The 19,868-nt window shown below is 36.3% G+C and overlaps 1 protein-coding gene and 1 pseudogene across 1 annotated transcript in view; both read right to left on the reverse strand.

Moving 5' to 3' along the window:
- Positions 1-19,868, reverse strand: part of LOC137235482 (calcium-dependent secretion activator-like) — a 3,515,579-nt gene that overhangs the window by 617,300 nt on the left and 2,878,411 nt on the right. The window lies entirely within an intron of this gene.
- On the reverse strand, positions 3,844-10,958 carry LOC137234548 (methyltransferase-like protein 25B; annotated as a pseudogene).

The raw sequence follows: 19,868 nt of genomic DNA on the forward strand, positions 1-19,868 counted from the left end.
CGAAGTTTGCTCTTTACGCTCATTAATTGTCGATAAAAATAATATTATCTCCTCGTTAACTACCGAACTAAAGGCATGCATACTGTTGTTTCTTCCTATGCTAGTGAACGCGAATCAACTCGCAAAGAAAAACAAAAAGTTAAACAGTCAACTTCTCATAAGAAAAACAATATGAGTGACTTGGCTTCAAAAGCAAAAAACAGCAACAACGACTCTGCTGCAAAAGGTAAACAAATCGCGAGTATAGAAAAGCCTGAATCTGATACAGAAGCAAGGCAAACAGAACCTATGATAGAATCTGAATCTCTAACTCCAATCAATGATGTCGCTGCTAAGGAGAAACCTGTTCTCATTGACAACAACAATGTTACACTATCTGTTGAACCAGCTAATACGTGTGTTGATGATAGCATTGTTATTATTGATACAACTGACATACAAAGTGATGAGCCTACTGATGCAAAGTGGGTGGAAGTTATAAAGAAAAAGAAAGCAGGTAAAAATCGTAGTACTGAGAAGGATAAATCTGACTTAAATACCGCCGCATCTCCGTCTTTCTCTGCGTCAGCTGTTAATGGCACTAATGCCGAAGTTACCATTGCGAACGTCAACAACAATCATCAACATCAGAAGGTAGATGATGCAACGAAGAATAATGATGATAAACAAATGCGCATTATTGGTTCGAATGTAAGCACTGAGCTTAGGGTTGCTAAGCCTAAGTGGCTTCATATTGCGTCGTTTTTGCCATCCGTTACAGAGGAAAATATTATTGAATACGTCTCTAAGTATTATGGGATACGAAGAGAGTTGCTTTCTTGTCACGGGCTTATCAGGAAAGGTACTGCCGTTGAATCATTGAAGCGAATTACATTTAAACTTGGTGTTCCCGATTCTTGGTTTGATAAGATGCTCAACCCTGAGCTTTGGCCTGCCGGTGTAACGGTTTGCCCTTTTCGGTTTGGCCGAAAAAGGTTCGAACCGAAGACATAGTCGCTAGTTCTTACTTAGAAATTAGTAGATCCAAATCGTCACAATTCTATTGTAACGTTAATTCACACGAATATGATATATTAGCTCTGTCAGAGACCTGGTTGAATGAAAGTTTTTCATCTAACGAATTTTTTGACGGCTATTATAACGTATTTCGCAATGATCGGTGCCCGAACGTCACCGGTCTTGAGAGGGGTGGTGGTGTTTTAATTGCTATTAGAGCAGATCTATGTAGTAAACTGATTACTAATGATTTGATAGATGGTGGCGTTGAACAAATCTGTGTAAGCGTTAAGTTTAATGACAATAAAACAATAATAATCGTTTTGTCTTATATTCCGCCAAGTAGTGAAATTGCTGTCTATCGAAAACATTTAGATAATATAAATAGTGTCATAAGTACTGCTAATCCGTCTGATGAGATTATATATCTAGGCGACTTTAACTTAAGTAATATCTCCTGGTCAAATGGCTGTAATAATATACCCACAAATATCAGATCCGATATCGATGTGCTTGTTGTTAGCACTTTGTTCTCGTATGGCTTAAAACAATATAATACTCAACCAAACAATAATGGAAGGTTCCTTGATCTCGTTTTTGGATCTCATGATTTAGGAATATCTTGCCTGGAGTGTATATCTCCAATCTTGGAAAACAGTTTACATCACAATGCTTTGGTTGCAAATTTCGAGTTTTATAGCTTTGATAAAAACCCAGTTGTAAATATTTCAGAATATAACTATTTCAAGGCTGATGCTCCAGCGATAAACGAGTTTATCCTCGACACTGATTGGTCCTTCTTGGACTCCGCTAATGGGCCTGAGGCTTCTTATGAACTCTTAAAGCAAAGGCTTTCATTAGCAGTCTCGAATTTTGTTCCGCGAAAACGGAAAATTCTGAACAACAGGCCACCCTGGTTCAATACTAAACTTAATAATATTAAAAATAAAAAACGTAAGGCCTTTAAGAAATATAAAAGGAGCAGGAGTGAATCTGATCGTCTTACCTTTGTCAGGCTTAAATCGACTTTTAACTGTCTCAATAAGTTCTTGTTTAGACAATATATGAATAATCTGGAATCAAAACTGAAGACGAATCCATCTAGTTTCTGGTCGGTGATTAATTCCAAGAGGCAGACTAACGGATTTCCGACGTGCATGGAGTATGACGGTGTATCGTCCAGTAATACGGTAGATATTTGTAACTTATTTGCCAAATTATTTCAGAAGGTATACTCAGATCCTACCTCTTCACCTAGTCCGACATTCTACTCTGGTTCTCTGCGTCAAATTTCTTCTTTTGATATTACAGCCGAAGATGTATTTCTGTCAATTTCAAAATTGAATAATAGTCCGAAATCAGATAGCGAGGGATTTTCTCCGTTATTCTTCAAACTATGTTCAAATACAATTTCTGAACCCCTGGCAATTCTTTTCCAAGGATGCTTGAACCATGGGATATTTTTAGACTCTTGGAAGTTATGCTCCATAAATCCGGTATTTAAGTCTGGTGACCGCAATGATATTCGCAACTACAGACCTATTGTTAAGCAGAGTACTCTGGCAAAACTATTCGATAGTATCCTTCATAGCAAATTGTTTGACTACATAGTCAAGGCTATTGTTGAGTGTCAGCATGGGTTTTTTCCTGGCAGGTCTACTTCTACCAATCTGGCTTTAGTCACTAGCCAAATTGTAGATGCCTTTGAGAACCATGCGCAACTAGACGTCATCTATACTGACTTCTCGAAAGCATTTGACAAGGTCGACCACTCTATACTATTGCAAAAACTGGTGATGTACGGAGTGACCGGAAGTTTGCTGAAGTTCTTCTCAAGTTTCTTATCGAATAGAAAGCTTTTTGTGTCAATCGGAGCCAACCAGTCTACTGCGCTTATTAACGCTTGGTCTGGAATCCCACAGGGAACACACTGTGGCCCTCTGTTGTTCCTAATTTTTATTAATGATCTACCTCAAAAATTCAAATTTGCTAAATGTTTAATGTTTGCAGACGACGTCAAACTCTTTCTAACCGTACGGGATACTTCTGACTGCATTAACTTGCAATATGATCTCGATTCTTTTAATGAATAGTGTTCAAGTAATAACCTACTTTTAAATACTAACAAATGCTGCGTGGTTTCCTATTCTAAAAGGGTCACTACCACCTTTTTCAACTACAAATTAAATGCTGGATCTTTAAACCGTTGTCGAGAGATAAAAGATCTGGGTGTAATTTTTGACAACCAACTCTCTTTTTCTGGTCACATCGACTTTATTATTTCCAAATCTTTTGCAATGGTTGGGTTTATTAGACGTAATTCCAGGGACTTCAGGGATCCGATGACTTTGAAGGCACTTTTTACGGCATTGGTAAGAAGTCGTCTGGAATATTGCTCGATTATATGGAGTCCATTCTATGAAGGTAGCTCACATAAAATTGAGAGAGTTCAAAGAATTTTCACCAAAATTGCTTTGCGTATGCTTCACTGGCCCGATGGCCTCCCATCATATATCAGCAGACGTAAATTGCTCGGACTCCAGGCTTTGTATGACCGTAGAACTTGTATCTCACTCATGCTTGCCTATAACGTTATCAACGGTAATATACACTGCCCTGATTTATCTAATTTATTCGTTTCATATATTCCACCACGTGATTTAAGGCACACCAGACTATTTGCTGAAGTAACTCATCGAACGAATTACGCGTTGAATGAACCCATATCCAAGGCTTTACACCTAGCAAATTGATATAGTGGTCTTCTTAACTTTAATAATAGCATTTATAAATTTAAGCTTGAACTTTTCTCTATTTTTAACTAGTCTGTAAGGAAGTTTGTACTTTTTAGACCGAAAATATAAATATAAATATAAATATAGTCTGCAATTCAGACCGTCGTATATGACTGGATTCTACTCCATGGACTGCTTTGTAAAAGGAATCTTCGAATTGCATATCATGCACATGCTTAATACTACGTAGTCCGCAATGTTTCAAATCAAGCCAGTGCGTTACGATAACGCGCTCAGCAGCTGCAGGGAATGAGTGTACTTTCAGGTATTCATAATGACCTTCAACAAGCCGATCGGCATACATTTCTATGGCATGACATGAAATTTCACGGGCCTCATAACTCAAATGTGCAAGCTTCGGAAATCGCAGTAAGTGGCTGCTAAATGGATATCCCTGTAACACATCGTTGCATTGCGTTTCAACAGTGCTTAATTTCATGTAACAACAGCCAGAGAAAATAAGGAATCGGGCTTGTGGATTATCGGTGAACATTCGCATCAAAGTCACAGCTAAATCGCCACAAGGGTGCAAGCCAATAATACCAAATTGAAAGTTACAAGCGGTCCTATTAAAAGTTTTGGCAATAATGCTATCAGGCCTTTATGGTTTCACATCTGCCGTCAAGCGTAACGTAACATGCTGGGGTCGACGAAAAATTGCACATATTGCTGGTTGTATATGTTTTTCAGCCAATAATTCAATTTGTGTGTCTATACTAATTGCTTGGTCGTTCAGCTTAGATTGCATTTCTAAGCAACATACTTTAAAGAGTTCAATGCATGTTTACAACAAGCAGGGAAATCTTGTGCATAATTTTTAATTCAGCAGTAAGGTGTTTACTCGATTATTCACAAGATTGATTAGTCTTATTAATTAATTTATTAGTGTAGTTATATTTTATGCGTATGAAGTACCAACGCAAATGTATACGTATATTATGTATTTTTTAGAAAAATGTTAACTCGATTTAATGTACAAAAGCGTGGTAATCAAGTTTTTTTTTGATAATCATCTACCATTTAAGTGTACTCAAACAAAATCTTAAAATAATCACCTGAATAAGTCTATGCCATGACCATATTCGAGCACTCGTGCTAGATGGCCCAAACCAGCACCGAAAGCCACAACATAATCAATGGGCGACTGCTGGCAGCCTTGTTCATACATTGATCCCATCAATTCAATTTCGGGGCGCTTCTTAGGAAAACGTGTTTTAGCTTTGAATGGTTTACAATAGGACTGTGTGAAGAATTTAAAGTTAAGCCAGTGCCTTTTTGGGCCAAACACCAGCCGCTGTCTCGCCGGCTGCTCATTGTAATTTAATAAGGCACTAAGCTGCTCAGGGGGTTTATGCTCCAAATGTAACTCCCAATTTTTTGGGAGCTTCTCCCAGTGTTTGTCGGTATAAAAATCCGATGTTCCTGAAAATAAACGAAAATGCATTAATAAGCTGAAATAACATGAAAATATTTATTGAAATATTTCAAAAATGTTTTACCACTTACCCTTTCTGTCCAGCAACGCGTACGGTTCAAAAGAATTGAAGCAAGCCGGTAAAATAAATCTTTCGATTCATTTTTTTTGCTTCATTCTCTATACTGGAATGTTCAACCAAAGTAGGTATGTATGTATGATACATACAAAGAAAACGAGAAACGGCAGAGTTGCCTCGTTACCTAACGCGACCACCAAATGGTCCGTTTCACAACGCCTCTGTCAGGGTTCAGACACTCACTTTCCCTTTACCCAGGAAGACCACGATCCAAATAAGAATATCGAGTATTATTTTTGAGCATTAAATTTTATTCCATAAATAACACTTAATACAATTCATAAGTACAAAAAACCGAAATTTAAATGTTAAAATTGAATCCTTAATCCTTAATGCATCCGTTTCCGGTGCAGGGATAACGCAGCCGAAGACGCATACCGCCTTAGACAATCCCCGCACCGGTACGGGAAAAAGCCCATATGCCCATTCAAATGGGCAACCAAACACGCGAACGAGCTTAGTGCCCGCTGGCACACACGGCAACTAAACTGCCAATGGAGCACTGGATCCTGGTGCGGCCGCCGCACCCATAACACTCCTTCACACCCGCGGTAAAATGTGGAGTACCACGTCGTGGCCCTCCCGCGGACTTTCACGACGATGGGTGTCCGCCTAGCACGGAGCACCCCGGGGTCGGCGCGCCGCAGCTCCTCCCTCACTGCGTGCTGCAGGACCTCGACCGGCGCAAAACATGCCATGAGCCCCTTCGCCGCTCCGCATATCGGATGTCCGCGACCACCTCAATGGGATCCGCATCCCCCTCCGCAGACTCCAGTGTCAAACATATATACTGCCGCGGGTCCATCTGAAACTGAAAAGAAAAAAAGAAATAAAATAGAAAACCCATTAGAGAAAAAATGTATTAAAAAATCCGTTAAGAATTTGTCATACATACGTTTTACCAGCTTGAAAATCCTTTTCCAAATAACAATGTGGTGAGGGTAATTTATCCACCACAATCCTACATTAATGTATCCTGGAAACTTCCTGTTACGGGAAAACAACTGGATGGCAACCCGCAACATAACAACGGCAGCCTCATTAGTGCTGTCAGACTAAGGGCGGATACCGAACACTAAATAGACAAAATCAGTACGGAAAACCGCAAAACATCACAATCGGGATAAAAAATTTTTTTTTTAACAAAGAAATTTGTTGTCGTTTTTTTTTTTTTACCTTGTCCGTATTTTGGGTACTGTTTTTACTCAGTTGAGCAGAGCTCACAGAACATATAATAACTTTGATTGGATAACGGTTGGTTGTACAGGTATAAAGGAATCGAGATAGATATAGACTTCCATATATCAAGATCATCAGGATCGAAAAAAAAATTTATTGAGCCATGTCCCTCCGTCCGTCCGTCCGGCCGTTAACACGATAACTTGAGTAAATTTTGAGGTATATTTGGTACATAGGTTCCTGAGCACTAATCTCAGACCGCTATTTAAAATGAACAATATCGGATTATAACCACGCCCACTTTTTCGATATCGAAAATTTCGAAAAACCGAAAAAGTGCGATAATTTATTACCAAAGACGGATAAAGCGATGAAACTTGGTAGGTGAGTTGAATTTATGATGCAGAATAGAAAATTAGTAAAATTTTGGACAATGGGCGTGGCACCGCCCACTTTTAAAAGAAGGTAATTTAAAATTTTTGCAAGCTGTAATTTGGCAGTCGTTGAAGATATCATAATGAAATTTGGCAGGAACGTTACTCCTATTACTATATGTATGCTTAAAAAAATTAGCAAAATCTGAGAACGACCACGCCCACTTTAAAAAAATTTGTTTTTTAAGTCAAATTTTAACAAAAAATTTAATATCTTTACAGTATATAAGTAAATTATGTCAACATTCAACTCCAGTAATGATATGGTCCAACAAAATGCAAAAATTAAAGAAAATTTCAAAATGGGCGTGGCTCCGCCCTTTTTCATTTAATTTGTCTAGGATAGTTTTAATGCCATAAGTCGAACAAACATTTACCAATCCTTTTGAATTTTGGTAGGGGCTTAGATTCTGGGACGATGACTTATTTTTGTGAAAAAGTGCGAAATCGGTTGAAGCCACGCCCAGTTTTAATACACAGTCGACCGTCTGTCCTTCCGCTCCGCCGTTAACACGATAACTTGAGCAAAAATCAATATATCTTTACTAAACTCAGTTCACGTACTTATCTGAACTCACTTTGTATTGGTATACAAAATTGCCGAAATCCGACTTTGACCACACCCACTTTTTCGATATCGAAAATTACTTACTACTTACTATTCCAAAAACAAAATACAATTTTTCAAATTTAGAAAAATTAAAAAATAACAATAATTATCATTTGAAAAAAATTATTGTTCTGGCCTTGAGCTCGATTCGAACCTTGAATGATTTATCAATAGGCCGATAAAAACAAAAACAATTGTTAATAAACCATGAGCACTTGGGAATGTCAAACAAAGTAATTGACAATAAACAAAAATCCAGCATTATCAGTGTATTGCACCAGATGGCGCAACACTGAATAAATATAGTTGGTAAAAAGGAATAGAAGTAGCAAATTTGCCAGTCAAACAAACCACCGCTGTATAGCTAAATGGTTAGCGCAGCATGCCTAAAGCGTACTGATGATGAAGGCTTAGCACCCTTCGAAATGGATCTATCTGCGCAGCTATGGCAGGTTGTCTGAAAAATTTTCTACTTACTATTCCAAAAACAAAATACAATTTTTCAAATTTAGAAAAATTAAAAAATAACAATAATTATCATTTGAAAAAAATTATTGTTCTGGCCTTGAGCTCGATTCGAACCTTGAATGATTTATCAATAGGCCTATAAAAACAAAAACAATTGTTAATAAACCATGAGCACTTGGGAATGTCAAACAAAGTAATTGACAATAAACAAAAATCCAGCATTATCAGTGTATTGCACCAGATGGCGCAACACTGAATAAATATAGTTGGTAAAAAGGAATAGAAGTAGCAAATTTGCCAGTCAAACAAACCACCGCTGTATAGCTAAATGGTTAGCGCAGCATGCCTAAAGCGTACTGATGATGAAGGCTTAGCACCCTTCGAAATGGATCTATCTGCGCAGCTATGGCAGGTTGTCTGAAAAATTTTCTACTTACTATTCCAAAAACAAAATACAATTTTTCAAATTTAGAAAAATTAAAAAATAACAATAATTATCATTTGAAAAAAATTATTGTTCTGGCCTTGAGCTCGATTCGAACCTTGAATGATTTATCAATAGGCCGATAAAAACAAAAACAATTGTTAATAAACCATGAGCACTTGGGAATGTCAAACAAAGTAATTGACAATAAACAAAAATCCAGCATTATCAGTGTATTGCACCAGATGGCGCAACACTGAATAAATATAGTTGGTAAAAAGGAATAGAAGTAGCAAATTTGCCAGTCAAACAAACCACCGCTGTATAGCTAAATGGTTAGCGCAGCATGCCTAAAGCGTACTGATGATGAAGGCTTAGCACCCTTCGAAATGGATCTATCTGCGCAGCTATGGCAGGTTGTCTGAAAAATTTTCTACTTACTATTCCAAAAACAAAATACAATTTTTCAAATTTAGAAAAATTAAAAAATAACAATAATTATCATTTGAAAAAAATTATTGTTCTGGCCTTGAGCTCGATTCGAACCTTGAATGAAAATTACGAAAAATGAAAAAAATTCCATAATTCTATATCAAATACGAAAAAAGGGATGAAACATGGTAATTTGATTGGTTTATTGACGAAAAATATAACTTTAGAAAAAAACTTTGTAAAATGGGTGTGACACCTACCATATTAAGTAGAAAAAAATGAAAAAGTTCTGCAGGGCGAAATAAAAAACCCTTGAAATCTTGGCAGGAATATGTTCATGGTATTATATATATAAATAAATTAGCGGTATTCAACAGATGATGTTCTGGGTCACCCTGGTCCACATTTTGGTCGATATCTGGAAAACGTTTTCACATATACAACTACCATCACTCCCTTTTAAAAGCCTTATTAATACCTTTAATTTGATATCCATATCGTACAAACACATTCTATAGTCACCCCTGGTCCACCTTTATGGCGATATCTCGAAAAGATGTCCACCTATAGAACTAAGCCCCACGCCCTTTTAAAATACACATTATCATCTTTCATTTGATACCCATATCGTACAAACATATTCTAGAGTCACCCCTAGTCCACCTTTATGGTGATATCTCGAAAAGGCGTCCACCTATAGAACTAAGGCCCACGCCCTTTTAAAATACTCCTTAACACCTTTTTGTTTGATACCCATATTGTAGAAACGCATTCTAGAGTCACCCCTGGTCCACCTTTATGGCGGTATCTCGAAAAGGCGTCCACCTATAGAACCAAGGCCCACTCCCATTTAAAATGCTCATAAACCCCTTTCATTTGATACCCATATCGAACAAACAAATTCACCCCTGGTCCACCTTTATGGCGATATCTCGAAACGGCGTCCACCTATGGAACTAAGGATCACTCCCTTTTAAAATACGCATTAACACCTTTCATTTAATACATATATCTTACAAACAAATTCTAGAGTCACCCCTGGTCCACCTTTATGGCGATATCTCGAAAAGACGTCCACCTATAGAACTAAGCCCCACGCCCTTTTAAAATACACATTATCATCTTTCATTTGATACCCATATCGTACAAACATATTCTAGAGTCACCCCTGGTCCACCTTTATGCCGATATCTCGAAATGGCGGCCACCTATACAACTACCACCACTCACTTTTAAAACCCTCATTAATACATTTAATCTGCTATCCATATCGTACAAACATATTCTAGAGTCACCCCTGGTCCACCTTTATGGCGATATCTCGAAAAGGCGTCCACCTATAGAACTAAGACCCACTCTCTTTTAAAATACTCATTAACACCTTTCGTTTGATACCCATATTGTACAAACGCATTCTAGAGTCACACCTGGGCCCTATTCCCCAAAACAAATTATCAACTTTTCACTTTGCACTTTTCAAATTTTTCGTCAATTTGCAAAACTTTGTGTTCCTCAGAAGTGTAAAATTTGATCAGTTATAAGCTGAAGTTGATAAGTGTAATTTGAAAAGTCTTTGCAGTTTTTGTACCCTCTTTTCGATTTCCGTTCCACGTACGTTCTCTTGTGCAAAGTGCAATTTGCAAAGACTTTGCAAATAAATGCGCTCTTTCGTTCCTCAAAAACTGTTAACTCTATGTTTGCAAAGCCAACTTTGACAAGTTTGTCAAAAATTTGCTAGGTAAACGATCGCTTTGCCAATTCACATTGTTATTACTAGTGAAGTTTTTCAAAATGTTAAGACGTGAGTTTTTGTTCGAGGATAGTGAAGACGCGGTTATAGGAAGAAATTATAGAGACCGAATTAATTTTTCGGGACTACAAAGCTTTAATTTTAAAGAGTGCTTCCGTTTAAACCAAACACAAGTTGATTTCATTTTAAATAAAGTTGGTGAAAAATTAGAGCACAAAACACAGCGCAATCATGCTTTGTCGGCTGAAAATCAACTTCTATTGTGCTTACATTGGATCGGAAATGGTTGCCAGTACCATGGTATCGGAGCTATGCATGGTGTTTCAAAATCAACAGTTTGCAGAGTCGTTCATAGAGTTGTCGATGTTGTAATAGACGTTTTATTTCAAAACCCAGTGCGGTGGCCCGATGACGTCAATGGTATTGCTGAAAAGTTTCTTACTGTGGGTGGATTCCCTTGTGTGTGGTTGCGTTGATGGTACAATCATCAAAATTGATGCGCCTTCATTACACGAGGAAGTATATGTGGATCGGCATGGAAACCACTCATTGAATGTAATGATGATATGCGGTCCAGACTACACATTTTACAGTGTAAATACAAGTTGGCCGGGCAGCGTTCATGACTCAAGGGTGCTACGGAATTGGGCTGTAAGTCAAAGACTTGAAAATGGATGGAGACCTTTTCCGGATGCTGTTATTTTGGGTGATAGTGGCTATGGACTGAAAAACTGGTTGATACCACCATTACGCTGAAATCCCGATGATCCTGCTGAAGGTGCTTTCAATCGTTGTCATAAAAAACACGGCGTATAATTGAAAATAGTTTTGGTATTCTTAAAGAAAGATTCCCGTGTTTAAATTACTTGCGATTGAGGCCTGAGTTTGCAGGAAAGGTGGTCCTTGTTTGTGTCATTTTACACAATATTGCCAGCATAATCGGAAGAAGTACTGAAAGCATGCAAACCATTGAAGACAATGGTAGTGAAATGGAGGAAATGGATATGGAAAATGCTGAAGAAGAAAATGAAAATAATATGTATGATGCTAGTGGAATGGAAAGGCTTAATTCTCTGCTGCAGTTCTTTTCATAATATCAACTACTGAAAATATTTCAGTGAAATAAAATTGTTTTTTTTTGACTACGAAACTACTAAAATATTGTATTGAAACAAATTTTTTTTTACTATGATATTTTTCTACTCCAAAACGTTGTTTCCTTTGAGGCCAGGTTTATGGTTTTAGATATAGGTTTTAGAAAATAAATAACACGGTGTTACGAAACAAAAAGTTAAAAGAACCTGGGAAGCAATCTTAGATGTTGTCCATTTTCTTCATTGTTTCTTATTTCAGTCTTATACCATAAAAGTAAAATGTTTAACGTGTGATCCGTTTTTTTCAACATCATCTGTATCTGCATCATCATCATTTATTGGCGCTCAAACGCCTAGGCGATTCTGGTCTGTATCTGTAATTTGAATTATTATGCAAGACTGAAGGAGTTGTTCGAAAAGTTTGAATGATTCAAAAAATGTTCCTGGTAAGGGCCCCCTAGTGGAAGTCCAACTGGGGCCCCCATTTATATAGTTACGCCACTGGAAGTGATACTATTTTCTGGTAGATCTGCATACAAGAAATTTTCGGGGAACCCCCAAAATCTTGAGTTAGAGGCGAAAAACCAGTTTTTGCTACCTCTTCACACTATGGTCTCAGATTTCGCAAGAAGAGACATATCCCTTTTTATTTGTTGGTCAAATATTTCCATTATAATATAAAAGCAAATATATGAAGTTCACTTAATGTCTATTTACGAAAATACTCTATTATAATGATAATAAACAAAATAACAAGTTCATTTACAAACGAAAAAAGAACAATTCTTTTAGAATAAAAAAATTAACAACTATATTTAAAACTCCTCCAACAAAAGGGTGTTTTCAACCCTTGCAATTTCTGCCACTGTGAGTCCTTTTGTAACAACAGAAGGTAGAAGTTGAAGCTCCCTCTCCAGTTTCAGGCATTGAAGTTTCCTGTAGTAAACTTCAACCTCGAGAAGCTCCAGTCGACATTTTTTTTCTCTATCCAAAGTTTCACTTGGAAACTTGGTAGAGCTCTTCCTCTTCCTTATGGGTTCAGTTGTGTTTGCAGGTACTTCCTGTGCATACGATATTATGGAATCCGACTCAGATGTTGGAAGGCTTTCTGAAATTCCATAGCTTTCTGGTAAATTCAGTCCATCTACCACAGCTGAGTCTGATTCCAGAATATCTAGGATGGCCAAGTCTCCTTCATCCATAATGCAAATCTTCCCACCTGCGGACCAAGTTTTTCGGGCGTTATCCCTTTTAGTCTGCAAAAAACAAAAATACATTCAAGGATAAATTTATATTTTATTATTGATTACACTCAATTAATTTGTTACGCGTTTTTTTCAGGAAGGCATCTACCATGTAAAAAGAGAATTGAGTGTATTTTAAACAATCATAACCCAACAAACATTTTTATCAAATCTCAATTTGAGATGCATTTGAGAAGCAACCCTACACTCAAATAGCAAGCGTTAGTTTTCAAATGCATCTCATGCCTTTTGTAAGCCTTATTTTGTATGGGCATAAAGCCTTATATATAAGTTATCTTTCAGACAAACTTTATTCCCAATGACATGAGCACAAGAAAATAAGGTGTTTTATAAGGAATTTTTCATACTATTAAAACTCCTTAGGAATTTAAGGCCTTATTGTATAAACCTTATTTTCGAATGGAAAAAGGCTTACATAAGGTTCAAATTTTTTGGTGGGATGCTATATTGTGTTTGAATGTATTTATGATCTTTTATAATGATTTGTGTAATAAAAATAATAATGATTTGTGGTGGAGTGCAATAACGGCCGCGGAAATAGCGCCCCTGGGCGTTATTTCTTAAAAATGAAATAGGGCCAGCGGGCGTTATTTCTTAAAAAAGAAATAGGGCCAGCGGGCGTTATTTCCTCTTTTAAAAAGCATTAAAACCCGAGGTTTTTATTTCCTTTTTCCAGTGGACGTTATTTCCCTTTCGGAGAAGAAATGAAGCCCGCAGTCGTTCTTTCCTTTTAACAGTAAATAAATCCCGTGGGCCTTCCACAGTCATGAAATATAGCGCCACAGGCGAAAATTTGGAATAAAAAAGCGCACGATATTTTTAAACTGTTCAGGCGATTTTTAGTTCCAAATTTTCATTAACTATAACGACAAAGCACGACATTATGTTCATTAATATTAGTTAAAATTAAAAAAGTTAAAGGTAGTAAAAAGGAATAAAAGTAAAAAAGATTACTAAAACGAAAATCAGCACTGACAATAAGCAATAAGTAATAGATTCAGTAACGAGCAGTTTGAGATGCACTGTATTCTGACACTTAAAAAGCAACCGCAAACAGCTGTGATAAAATTAGGAAAGATAGACAAAAAATGCACAACAACAATTAAGCAATTAAGCAGACTCGGCAAATAACGCGCGCGGTCTTAATTGACTTTCATCAGCGGCGCTATTTCCGCCGCCGTTAATACAAATTTTAACAAAATCAAGTGATGCAAATAAAATTATTTGCATGTATAGGCAATAAATTATTTTACTTACCAATGTTCGACTCTTCCATAGCCCAAACAAGTTATCCCTCGCATAAGTCCACGTTTTTTGGGCCGACGCCAGTTGCAGTGACTGGGCTTTATTTAAAACTTCCTCCCAGGCTGCCTGCTTATCTAATTTATTAACCTTCAAAATGAAATATACGCTTAAATATGTTCTAAATACTCACAATAATTTTATAAAAATATACTTACTTTATTCTTTTGAAAGCTAGCAAATAAAATATCTTTTTTTTTCTTTAATTAGATTTAGTACGGATAATTTTTTTTTCTATTTTTAATTTTCGGCTCATGATCACACAATGCAAAGTGAAAAGAATCAAAACAAATGCAAAGACGTTTCTGTGGTTTGTGGAACACCTTGCACGCCCACTTTTCAATAGAACGCAAAGACTTTGCAGAGAGTGAAAAGTCTTTGCAAAAATATGTTCCGTTAGCAAATCCTTTGCAAAACTAAGCTCAACACATAGTGAGATTTGCAAAGAATATTGTGGAACAGAAACACTTTTCACTTTGCAATAAAATAAAAATCGATAAGTGCAAAGTGAAAAGTTGATAAGTTGTTTTGTGGAATAGGGCCCTGGTCCATCTTTGTGCCGATATCTCGAAAAGGCGACCACCTATACAACTACAATCAAATTTGACTAGGGATGACGGAAAATCCTTCCAATATAAGTCATTTATCCACCCTGTCGGAAAATCAACAAAAGAAAATAAGAGCGAGGAGATTATTTGACATACACACATTCGGTTATCACCCAAGAGCAAGTTATTACTCACACATACACACTCATATAATTAGAAGACAAAAGTGAATACCAGATAAAAAAAGAAGAAATAAATAATCAGCTATTCGAGAAGGTTGTTCGCGAAAAGTTTAAACCCTTGGAGAAATACGAACGAGGCAGCAGACAGCGCAAGCTGAGGAATGGTAAATCAGTTTGATTTCAACAAGCTTTTAGCGAAGTACGCGAGTATTGTAATTGTGAAGTACTACTACTACAGTAGTGTTGTAAATAGAGGAGATATTGCTATATTGAATAATTGAGTTATTTATTCGACAGTTCAGCAATTGTTGAGAAAACAATATTGCTTTATTTTTTTTTATTATATTGGCATTTTAAGACATAAGAGATTTATATCCAACAATATCAATATCAGACATTTTGGGTATAGTTAACTAGCTACTTCATAATATAAAAAACAAAGTGAAAAGTATGCAAATCAAGAACACGTTAAGAACGATTTTACGCCAAAACTATTTTCCATTCAATAAAAAAATATAAAGAAAAACAACAGCCATAGAAGTATTCATGCAAAACCTGGAAGAAAAGTGCATAATGGAACTGGAATCCACATTAGGCGTGCCATTTTACGCAGGGTACGTGGATGACATAATATGTGTTTCAACAACTAATAAAGAAGACCAATGTAGTACTGAAGTACCTCAATAACCAGCGCAGGAACATAAAATTTACAATCGAAAGCAAAAAAGACGGAGGAATCAACTATCTAGACCACGATAAATGTTGACAACATAACCAAGAGACTGTAGGGTTTCTATTATATTATACATTTTACCTCCTAATTTTATATACTTTGTGAACTCAGTAATTTATGTTCAATGATTTTATTTCCATTATTGTGAATTTGTAAATATCAAAAATTTTCACTCTATAAAAAATGGTAATCAATATAAATATACTTTTAGGCATTTGTCAATAAAAGTTTTTACTAGAAAAATATAATACTGGTTTCGACCAATTCATTTAATTTTGGCGATCTGGCCAGTCACAACAATCGTGAATCGTTAAAATAATACCCTGCCAACCATGACTACCCACTTTTAACCACTTTCCCCTGATTTTCCAACATCATCAAATATTTCGGTGTCAAAAAATTCAAGTTTTTGGGATATTTTTCAGGGTGGAAAAAATTTCCCATTAATAGAATGAGTGCGAATGAAACAACATGAGTGTCTTGTTTACAAAAAACCCAAAAAAGAGAAGTAAAGAAAAATTATTTGCGGCGCTCGTTTGACAATTTTAAATTCCAAACGTGAATTTTAAATTTTCGGGAAAATATTCAAATTGCGAAAAAGTGAATGTTATATAAATTGCACGTTTTGCAATTAAATTGACAAAAAGATAAAGTGATATAAATTGCACGTTTTGCAATTAAATTGACAAAAATTGTGAGCGAAATTTGGAGGCGGTCATCGTATACAAAAACTGAAGTTTTCATCATCAAAGGATTTTGTAAGTATTTCAAAAAAGTATTATTATCTATGTCACCATAATATAGAGATGCATATGCGCTGACGCACCTATATATTACGGTGTACACCAAAACGAGTGAAGTGCTAAGTCCCTGACAAACTTCAGGAAGATTTTATGATATCACCATAATATGTTCATGTACATGCGCTTGTGCATTTATGTATCATGGTGTACACCAAAACAAGTGAAGTGCTAAGTCCCTGACAAATTTCAGGAAGAATTTAGTAGGACAAAATTTATGCGCAGCAATTTCAGAGGTGTATTCAAAATTTATCGCTTTGCTGTTCATATAAAGTTTAAGCGTAAACGGATATACGCGTGTTAAAAAACACGGCTATTATTAAGAGATATGTTTGTATGCTTTATTACTTAATCTTTTTTAAAGGGAAAAGCTGTTAATAAAAGAATGATTTAAAATTGTTGCACTTAAAGTATTTTGTTGGAACAAATGCATACATACATAAGCCATAATGATAATAAATAAATGTGCATAATGTATGCATTTGTTCCAACAAAATACTTTAAGTGCAACAATTTTAAAACATTCTTTTATTAACAGATTTTCCTTTTAAAAAAGATAAAGTAATAAAGCCTACAAACATATCTCTTTATAATAGCCGTGTTTTTTAACACGCGTATATCCGTTTACGCTTAAACTTTATATGGACAGCAAAGCGATAAACTTTAAATACACCTCTGAAATTGCTGCGCATAAATTTTGTCCTACTAAATTTCAATACGCATTATACTCACATGTAACTGAAATATGTGTCTTTGTTTCACCCTCTACACTAACTCTATGTATTCTATGTGTGCCCATAATTCATCGCAACTGATTCAGCTATATGTTATTCCCTATGGCCATCAGAGCGTTGTGTCTCCGCTTTCCGGTACACCCTGTTGTTGTAGCTAGTTGTTTAACCACAGCCGCTAGATGGGTCGCCTAAGCATTATCTAAGCGAGGATAGGCGTTTTTTTTTCACGCGCAAGCGAAACGTATACGCGTGTAAAAAAAACACGGCTAATATATATTTTACTAGTCTTTACCCGCAGCCTCGTCCGCAAGGAGAAAATAAAATATATGGGCTATTCACGCTAGCCTGGTTATCAAGTTATCTGTTTAAAAATATAAGGGCTATTAACTTTAGCCTGCTTATGAAGTTATCTGTTTAAAATTTTTTTCTGCCTAATTTATTGCCTTGATAGAGTCTGCAAATGATCCCGAAATTATCCAGAAAAGCCACGAAATGACGCCGACAGCATCACGGACGGATCCCGAAAATCATCCAAAAATTATGGCGGAAGGGTCCCAAAATGATCCCGAAATATTCCCCAAAATGACCCTGACAGGATCCTGAAAGTCCCGAAATGGTCATGACGAGATCCCGGACGAATTCCGAAAATCATCCAAAATTATCCCGGAAGGGTCCCGAAATGACCCCGACGGGATTACAAATAAGGTGAAGCTACTGCATGTAGCATAAGGCAGCAGGCGCGTTGGAGCGAATGAAGAGTTCCAAACAAACATATAAAGGTAATTAAAGCGTATTAATAACAAGTAAGGAAGGTTAAGTTCGGGTGTAACCGAACATTACATACTCAGTTGAGGGCTATGGTGACAACATAAGGAAAATAACCATGTAGGAAAATGAACCGAGGGTAACCCTGGAATGTGTTTGTATGACATGGGTCTCAAATGAAGGGTATTAAAGAGTATTTTATGACGGAGTGGGCCATAGTTCTACAGGTGGACGCCATTTAGGGATATCGCCATAAAGGTGGATCAGGGTTGACTCTAGAATGCGTTTGTACGATATGGGTATCAAATGAAAGGGGTTAATGAGCATTTTAAAAGGGAGTGGGCCTTAGTTCTATAGGTGGTCGCCTTTTCGAGATATCGGCACAAAGGTGGACCAGGTGTGACTCTAGAATGCGTTTGAACAATATGGGTATCAAACGAAAGGTGTTAATGAGTATTTTAAAAGAGAGTGGGCCTTAGTTCTAGAACTTTGTCAGGGACTTAGCACTGAACTGGTTTTGATGTACATTATTATGCATGTATGTACAGGCGCATGCACATATATATTTTATGATGGCACCATAAATTCTTCCTGAAATTTGTCAGGGACTTAGCACTTCACTTGTTTTGGTGTACACCATGATACATAAATGCACAAGCGCATGTACATGAACATATTATGGTGATACCATAAAATCTTCCTGAAGTTTGTCAGGGACTTAGCACTTCACTCGTTTTGGTGTACACCGTAATATATAGGTGCGTCAGCGCATATGCATCTCTATATTATGGTGACATAGATAATAATACTTTTTTTGAAATACTTACCAAATCCTTTGATGATGAAAACTTCAGTATTTGTATACGATGACCGCCTCCAACTTTCGCTCACAATTTTTGTCAATTTAATTGCAAAACGTGCAATTTATATAACATTCACTTTTTCGCAATTTATTTGCTAACTTTGAATATTTTCCCGAAAATTTAAAATTCACGTTTGGAATTTAAAATTGTCAAACGAGCGCCGCAAATAATTTTTCTTTACTTCTCTTTTTTGGGTTTTTTGTAAACAAGACACTCATGTTGTTTCATTCGCACTCATTCTATTTATGGGAAATTTTTTCCACCCTGAAAAATATCCCAAAAACTTGAATTTTTGACACCGAAATATTTGATGATGTTGGAAAATCAGGGGAAAGTGGTTAAAAGTGGGTAGTCATGGTTGGCAGGGTATTATTTTAACGATTCACGATTGTTGTGACTGGCCAGATCGCCAATGTAGTATCTGAAACCGTATTCACAAATTAAATGAATTGGTCGAAACCAGTATTATATTTTTCTAGTAAAAACTTTTATTGACAAACGCCTAAAAGTATATTTATATTGATTACCATTTTTTATAGAGTGAAAATTTTTGATATTTACAAATTCACAATAATGGAAATAAAATCATTGAACACAAATTACTGAGTTCACAAAGTATATAAAGTTAGCAGGTAAAATGTATAATATAATAGAAACCCTACAGTCTCTTGGTTATGTTATCAACATTTCCGTCTTTTTTGCTTTCCATTGTAAATTTTATGTTCCTGCGCTGGTTATTGAGGTACTTCAGTACTACATTGGTCTTCTTTATTAGTTGTTAAAACACATATTATGTCATCCACGTATCCTGCGTAAAATGGCACGCCTAATGTGGATTTCAGTTCCATTATGCACTTTTCTTCCAGGTTTTGCACGAATACTTCTATGGCTGTTGTTTTTCTTTATATTTTTTTATTGAATGGAAAATAGTTTTGGCGTAA

The sequence above is a fragment of the Eurosta solidaginis genome, chromosome X (assembly GCF_040869045.1).
Source record: "Eurosta solidaginis isolate ZX-2024a chromosome X, ASM4086904v1, whole genome shotgun sequence".
NCBI classification, from domain to species: Eukaryota; Metazoa; Arthropoda; class Insecta; order Diptera; family Tephritidae; genus Eurosta; species Eurosta solidaginis.